Raw genomic sequence first — 7,662 nt, 5'->3', positions numbered from 1 at the left:
TAAGCACTGGCAAGCACAAGGGCCAGAGTTCAATCCTCGGTTCTGGGGGAAAAAAAACTGAAATGGGAGGAATCGTTCTTCTCAATGGTAATGTTGATTGAACTAAAGTAATCAAAAGAGTATGTTTGAAAGGATGGATATATAAACCAAGGCAACATAATGTAGAGCTTAAAACAAGCCTATAAAGTACAGTTAATTAGACTATAACAGAGGTACAAAAGCAATGCAATGGGGAAAAGGAAGAATTGTCAACAGATGATGCTGGAGTATTTATATACTTATTGATCAAAAAATTCAGTTTGCACCTAAACCTTATGCCTGATACAAAAGTAACTCAAAAGATGTTCGTTGTGGTGTAAAATTTAAAATATTAGGCTTTGAAGACCAAGTGTGGTGGCATGCACCTGTAATCTAAGATCTTTGGAAGCTGTAAACAGGGGTATCACTATGAGTCCGATCTAGTAGTGAGACCCTAAACACCCTGTTGATCCTTCCTTAAAATACAACAAATAAATGAATACATAAAATATTAAGCCTTGCAAAAACTTAAAATTTTAAGAATTTATAGCTAAACAAAGTGTTATTAGATTTGAAACCAGGAGTATGATCAATAAATGAAAGAAATGGTGTATTACATTTTATTCAAAAATATTAAATGCTTCCTAAACTATATTGTGAAGTGAATGAAAAAACAAGCTACTGGTCAGGAGAAAATATTTATAAATCTCTTCTCAAATTTCACTTGAATTTAGAATTATAAGAAAATTACACACTCAGCAGTAACAAAAGAAACCACACAAGTTGAAAATGGGCTAAAACTTGAGCAGTCATTCTAATGAAGAAAATATTCAGATGAAAAAAATGTACATTAAAACATGCTGAACGTCATCAGCCACTGGGGAAAGGCCAAGTAAAATCATAAGAAGATATCATTATACACCCATAAAAATGGCTTTTAAATTACTGCTTACATCAAATCCTTCCAAGAATACAGAAAAGTTACAATAGTTCCTTCAGGTAAAACACAATAATGCAGTAATTTTGGAAAATGGAATGGAAGTTTCCCAAAAAATTAACATGAAATTATGAAACAATCCCCAAAATTGGACTTGGGCATTTATTTAAATAAATTAACTTAATATCCACAAAGAAAAACCTATGCACTATTTTTATAGCAGTTTTATTTATAATAGCTAAAAACTTTTAAAAATCCATTTTAATTCCATAAGCAAATGACTAGGTACGCCATGGAATTTCTATACAATGAAACAACAGTTAGAACAATAAACATGAGTGACTGTAATCCAGGATATCATGGATGGATTTCAAGGAAATCATGCTGAATAACAAAAAGGGTAATCTAAAAGATTATATACAAATCTTTTCATCTAATCAATATTTATGAAAGATGATGGAATGCTTCTCTATTTTTAATATATTCTTGTATCTATACAAAAAATTCAGATAGAACTATATACATGTGATTTTTGGTGTGTGGCTGGATCAGCCCAACCTGGGCCAAGAGTGGTGTGCTATGCACAGCCTGGGATCAAACCACAGTTCGTGTGCTTGCCTAAGTTGCCAAAGCAGGTACTATAGAAAACTGAGCTATCTCACAGGCTCAGAATCATACACATGGAAATGAGTGTATGTCATATTCACACACTTTCAATAAGGCTTAGTAGAATAAGTGCTTCCATATCAAGTGCAAGGGCCTGAGTTCAATTCCCAATTCAGAAAAAAAGAAAGAAAGAAAAAGAAAAGAAAAAAAGAAAAACAGGGCCAGCCAGGTAGCTTAGGGGATTAAAGCACCTGCTTAGGGAGTCACAGGGACCAGGGTTCCATTCCCAGTGTGCAGGGGCCTCGAGATCCTGCTTTCCTTTCACTTGTATTATACCTTCCTATTTGCATTTCTGCTTTTGAGTTCTTATACTAGGGAAAAGATATGATATTTAAACATGTGTGTCCAGTTTATTTCACTTACAAGTATATCTTCAAGTGGCATCCACATCAATATAAAGGCTTCCAGTTTATCATTCTTAATAGCTGAATAATACCCCATTGTGTAAAAATACCACATCTTTTTCAACCATTCCTCAGGTGATGGACATCTTAGTTGTTAAAAAGATTTGGCTATCACAAATTGTGCTGCTATAAACATAGACACACATACATCCCTATGATATGATGTTTTCAGATCCTCTGGGAAAATTCCCAGTAGTAATAGCGGGTTTAAATGGGATTTCCAGTCCAAATTTTCTACATAGTCTCCACATTGATTTCCATAATGGTTGCACCAGTCTACATTCCCACCAGCAGTGGATAAAGGTTCCGATTTCCCCACAGCCACTCCAACATTTGTTGTTGGGTGATTTCTTTATGATAGACATTCTTTCTGAGGTGAGATGATATCTCAATGTTGTTTTAATTTGCATTTCACGAATGGCTAGTGATGTAGACGATTTTCTCATATATTTATTGGCTTCTTTAGTTTCATCCTCTGAGAAGCGTGTGTTCATCTCAGATATCCATTTCCAGATTGGGTCTTTAAATTTTGGGGCCCTAGTGATTTTTAGTTCTTTATACATTCTAGAGAGCAGACCTTTGTGTGAGTACATATTTGTCATGAATTTTTCCAAATTTGTGGGTTCCCTTTTCACTTTGTTGGTAATTTCTTTCGACATGAAAAAAAACTTCTCAGTAAGAGCAGGTCCCAGTTGTCAATTGTTTCAACTGTTTCCCGTGAGATTTGATTTCTGTTCATGAAGTATTTGCCTAGCCCTATGTCTTCAAGAGTTACTCCTAATTTCTCTTCCAAGACATTTCGTGTCTCTGCTTTAAGGTTTAGACCTTTAATCCATTTTGACTTTAGTTTAGTGCATGGTGATAGACCTGGATCAAGTTTTAGTTTGTGGCAAGTAGAGAGCCAGTTTTTCCAGCACCGTTAGTTACAGAGGCTATCTTTCTTCCAGTGAGTATGTTTGGCCCCTTTGTCAAAGATAAGGTGGCTGAGTGTGGTCCTAGGGGCTTCACCATCTTCTATCCTATTCCATTGATCCTCGGGTCTGTTTTGTTGCCAATACCATGCTGATTTTATCACAGTAGCCTTGTAGTATATATAATTTCAAGTCAGAAACTCTAATGCCTCCTGCCTTGTCTTTATTGCCCAGGATTGCCTTTGCTATTCTAGGTCTTTTCTGGTTCCAGATAAATTTTAGAAATGATTTCTCTACCTCTGTGAGGTATGTTGGTTGTAGTCTGATAGGGATTGCATTAAATCTGTACAGCAATTTTGGGAGTATGGCCGTATTCACAATGTTGGTTCTTCCTGTCCAGGAGCATGGAATATCTTTCCATTTTCTGAAATCCTCTAAAATCTCTTTTTTCAGAGTACTGTAATTTTCCTTGAAAAGACCTTTGACTTGTTTAGTTAGACTAATTCCAAGTTATTTCATTTTCCTCGGTCCTATTGTAAAAGATATTGTTTCTATAGTTTCCTTATCAGTGTGTTTGTTGTCTGTGTAGAGGAATGCTATTGACTTTTGGGTATTGCTTTATAACCTGCTTTGCTACTGAATTTCTGTATTAATTCTGGTATCTTCTTGGTGGAGGTTTTTGGGTCATGCAAGTAAAGTGTCATGTCTTCTGCAGTTAAAGATAATTTAACTTCTACTTTACCTATTCTTATTCCTTTTATTTCTTTCTCTTGGAAAAAAGAGAAATAGCTATAGCTAATGATGCCAGAACTATATCAAACAGGAGTGGCAATAGAGGACATCCTTGTTTTGTACCAGATCTAACAGTAAAAGATTTCAGTTTTTCCCCATTTAGGATTATGTTAGTTGTTGGTTTTTCATAAATGACTTTTACCAGATTGAAGTAGAGGCCATCTTTTCCAATTTTCAGTAGGACTTTGAGCATGAGTGAGCATTGGACTTTGTTTAAAGCCTTTTCTGCATCATTTGAGATGGTAAAGTGGTTTTTAGATTTCGCTCTATTGACATAGTGTATTGCATTTATAGATTTTTGAATATTGAACCATCCTTGCATCCCTGGGATGAATCCTACCTGGTCATGGTGTATGATGCTCTTGATGCTTTACAGTATTCTATTTGCTAGGATTTTATTGAGGATTTTGGGATCTATTCATGAGGGAGATTGTCCTGTAGTCTCTTTCTTAGTTGCATCTTTTCATGGTTTTGGTATCAGTATAATACTTGCCTCCAGGAATGATTTTGGGAGGACTGCTTCCTTTTCAATTTCGTGGAAGATTTAGAGGAGTATAGGGACTACATCTTCTGTGAATGTCTTGTAGAATTCAGCTGTGAATGCTTCCAGACCTGGACTTTTCTTTGTCAGTAGGTTTTTAATTACATCTCATTTTTCATTGGTTGTTATTGGACTATTGAGAGTGGTTCCATCTTGTGGATTCTGTTGTGGTAATTTTTACCTTTCTATGAATCTGTCCATTTTCTCTGTGTCTTATATTGTGTGAGAGTAAAGATTCTCAAAGTAGCTATTTATAATCTTCTGAATTTCCACTGGGTCTGTGGTAATTACCCCCTTTTCATTCCTTATTGCTTGTATTTGAATTTTTTCTTTCCTCTTTTTGATGAGATTGGCTAGGGGCTTATCGATTTTATTTAATCTTTCAAAGAACCACCTTTTTGCTTTTTTAATTTTTGAATTGTTTTCATTGTCTCAAATGAATTAATTCCTGCTCTAAACTTTATGATTTCTTCCTGTCTTTGGGCTCTTGGTTTGGTTTGCTCTTCCTTTCCTAGTTGTTGAAGGTGCAGCACTAGGGTATTTATTTGTTCCCATTTGGTTTTCCTAATGTGTGAGTTCACAGCTATGAATTTCCCTCTGAGAATTTCTTTCATTGTATCCCATAAAGTACTATAAGTAGTGCTTGAATTTTCACTGAATTGTAGATATTGTTGAATTTCTTGTTTAATTTCATCTGTGACCCATTGGTTGCTGAGTATGGCTTCATTTAATTTTCATGTATTTAAGGCTTTTTTCTGGTTTTTTTTCTCATTTATTTCCAGTTTCAGTGCACTGTGGTCAGATAATGTGCACTGGATAATTTCTGTTTTTTTTACATATACTTAAGAATGACCCATAGACCAGTATGTGGTCTATTTTAGAAAATGACCCATGTGCAGTTGAGCAAAAGGTGCATTTAGCTGTGTTTGGGTGGAACACTCTGTATATGTCCACCAAGTCCATTTGTTTCAAGCTCTGGTTCAGTTCCTGTATATGTCCACCAAGTCCATTTGTTTCAAGCTCTGGTTAAATTATTTTATTTCTTTGCTAAGTTTCTGTCTGGTTGTCTTATATTTTGGTGATAAGGGGGTATTAAGGTCTCCTGTTAAGCTTGTGGTATTGCTTAATATATTTTTCATGTCCATTAAGATTTGCTTTATAGGGGCCGGGGAGATGGCTCAGTAGGATAAGCACTTGACTGGCAAACACAAGGATCTGAGTTCAATCCCCTGTTCCGAAAAAAAAAAAAAGATTTGCTTTATATAGTTTGGTGCTTCTGTGTTTGATGCATACATATTTATGAGTGTTACGTCTTCCTCTTGAATTTTTCCCCAAACCAGTATATAGTGGCCTTCATTATTTCTCTTGATTATTCTTGGTTTGATGTTTGGTATGTCTAAGGAAAGGATTGCCACCCCTGCTATTTTCTGAGGTGCTGGGGCATGTAGTATTTTGTTCCATCCTTTGACGTTCAGCCGATGAATGTCTTTATGGGTTAATTGTATTTCTTCTATACAGCATATTGTTGGATTTTGTTTCCTAATCCACTGTGCCAGTCTATTTCTCTTAATTGGTGAATTGAGTCCATTTACACTGATGCTTATAATTGAGACGTATTCCCTTACAATTGACTTGTTATTTACCTGTTGTCGTTTACTCCTTTTTCTTCTGTGCTTAATTGCTTGTCCAATTTAGTTGGTTGCTTCTGATCTCAATTGTGGAGTTCTGATCATATTTGGTCCCTCTCTAGAACATCTTTCAGTAGCCTGTGTGGGGTTGGCTTTGTCACCATGAAACTTTTAGCTGTTCTTTGTCGTGAAAGTATTTCACTTCTCTATCAAACTTGAAAGAGAGTTTTTCAGGGTATAGTAGTCTGGGCTGAAATTTGTTTTCATAGAGGCCTTGAAGTACTCTGCTCCATGCTCTTCTTGCCTTCGTGGTTTGTGAAGAGAAGTCTGTTGTAATGCTGATGGGTTTTCCTTTGAATGTGATCTGCTTCTTTTCTCTAGTGGCTTTCAATATATTATTCTTGTGCTGAATTTCTGGGATCTTGACTATTATATGTTTCAGTGTGTTTTTAATTGAGTTGAGGTTACTCGGCATTCTGTATGCTTCCGTTATCTAAATGTCAGATTGTTTCTTCATGTTTGGGAAGTTTTCCGCTATTACTTCTGCCCATATTTTTTTAATGTGATTTGTATTGACTGCTTCTTCGTCATTGATGCCTATTAGTCTCACATTGTTCAACTTTGCATCATCTTGAAGGTGATGGTTTATTTTTTCCTGCATCATAGTTGTTTTTACGATATCCTTTCTTTTCTTTTCAGGGACTGCACAAGCGTCTTCAAGATCTGAAACTGTCTTCACCTTCACCGAAACGGTTTATCTCCTCCTCTATTTTTTTTCTATCCATGTCTTCTTTAGAAGGATTTATAAATTCTTTTACTGCAGCTTTTTTTCAGGTTGGTTTCTTTAGTTTATTTTATACTTCACATGCTATGAATTCTGAGAATTCTTCTTTTATTTCATTGAAGAATTACGCTCTGCGTTCCTCTATTACTTTGTGCTGTTGCTTATTTACTATCGACACGATTAATTCATACATTTGAGCTGAGCTAGTAGAAAAGAATTCTGCTCTGAGTTCCTCCATGACTTTCTGCTGTTGCTTATTTACTATCAATGCTATTAATTCATACATTTGAGTTGAACTAGTGTCCTCTGCACTTGTTCTGGGTGGGCATTGGGTTTCCACCATATGTTTCTGCATTCGATTCTTCTTGCAGATATTTTTAATTCAGGGATTTATTTTTTCATTTCCAATCTGAGTTCCTCTATACCTTTGTGTAGCTGTTTCTTTACTTCAGAAGCCTTTGATTCATTGCTTTCAGCTGTGTGATTCCCAATTTGTTCTGTGTTAGTGTTCTCTGCACTTGTTATGGGTGTGCTTGGGTTCTGAGATTTCATTTTGCTCCTTCTGTTTGTCATTCTATATAGCACTGTCTCCTGACCTTTGTTGTAGATCATTTTTGCAGTTATAACCTTAGCACCTACTGAAGTTCAGGTGCAGATCTACAAAGTTTGGATTTATCTAGCTGTGCCTGGCTTGGGTCTGGCTGATGTGTTCAGCTCCTTGGTGCTGCTGCCCTTGGGAGTGAACCTGTTGTGCCCCTCTGGCAAGATGTTCTGCTCCTGGACTAGCTGGATGGTTCTGTCCCCTAGATTCTCTGCAGGGATTGCAGCTGCAGGGTTTCACCCCAGGCCTGTATGCCAGGCCTGAGCTGAGTTTGGAGGGGACAAGTTGGAGTAGTGGGGAGAGGCAGCTCTCCAACACACTCACGGGGCCTGGACTAGGACTGGATCTGGGATTCCCAGAACATGGCAGAAATTCCTACT

Source organism: Octodon degus, unplaced genomic scaffold, assembly GCF_000260255.1.
Source record: "Octodon degus isolate 3935 unplaced genomic scaffold, OctDeg1.0 scaffold00224, whole genome shotgun sequence".
Classification (NCBI taxonomy): Eukaryota; Metazoa; Chordata; class Mammalia; order Rodentia; family Octodontidae; genus Octodon; species Octodon degus.
Note: the sequence above shows the minus strand (reverse complement) of the source record.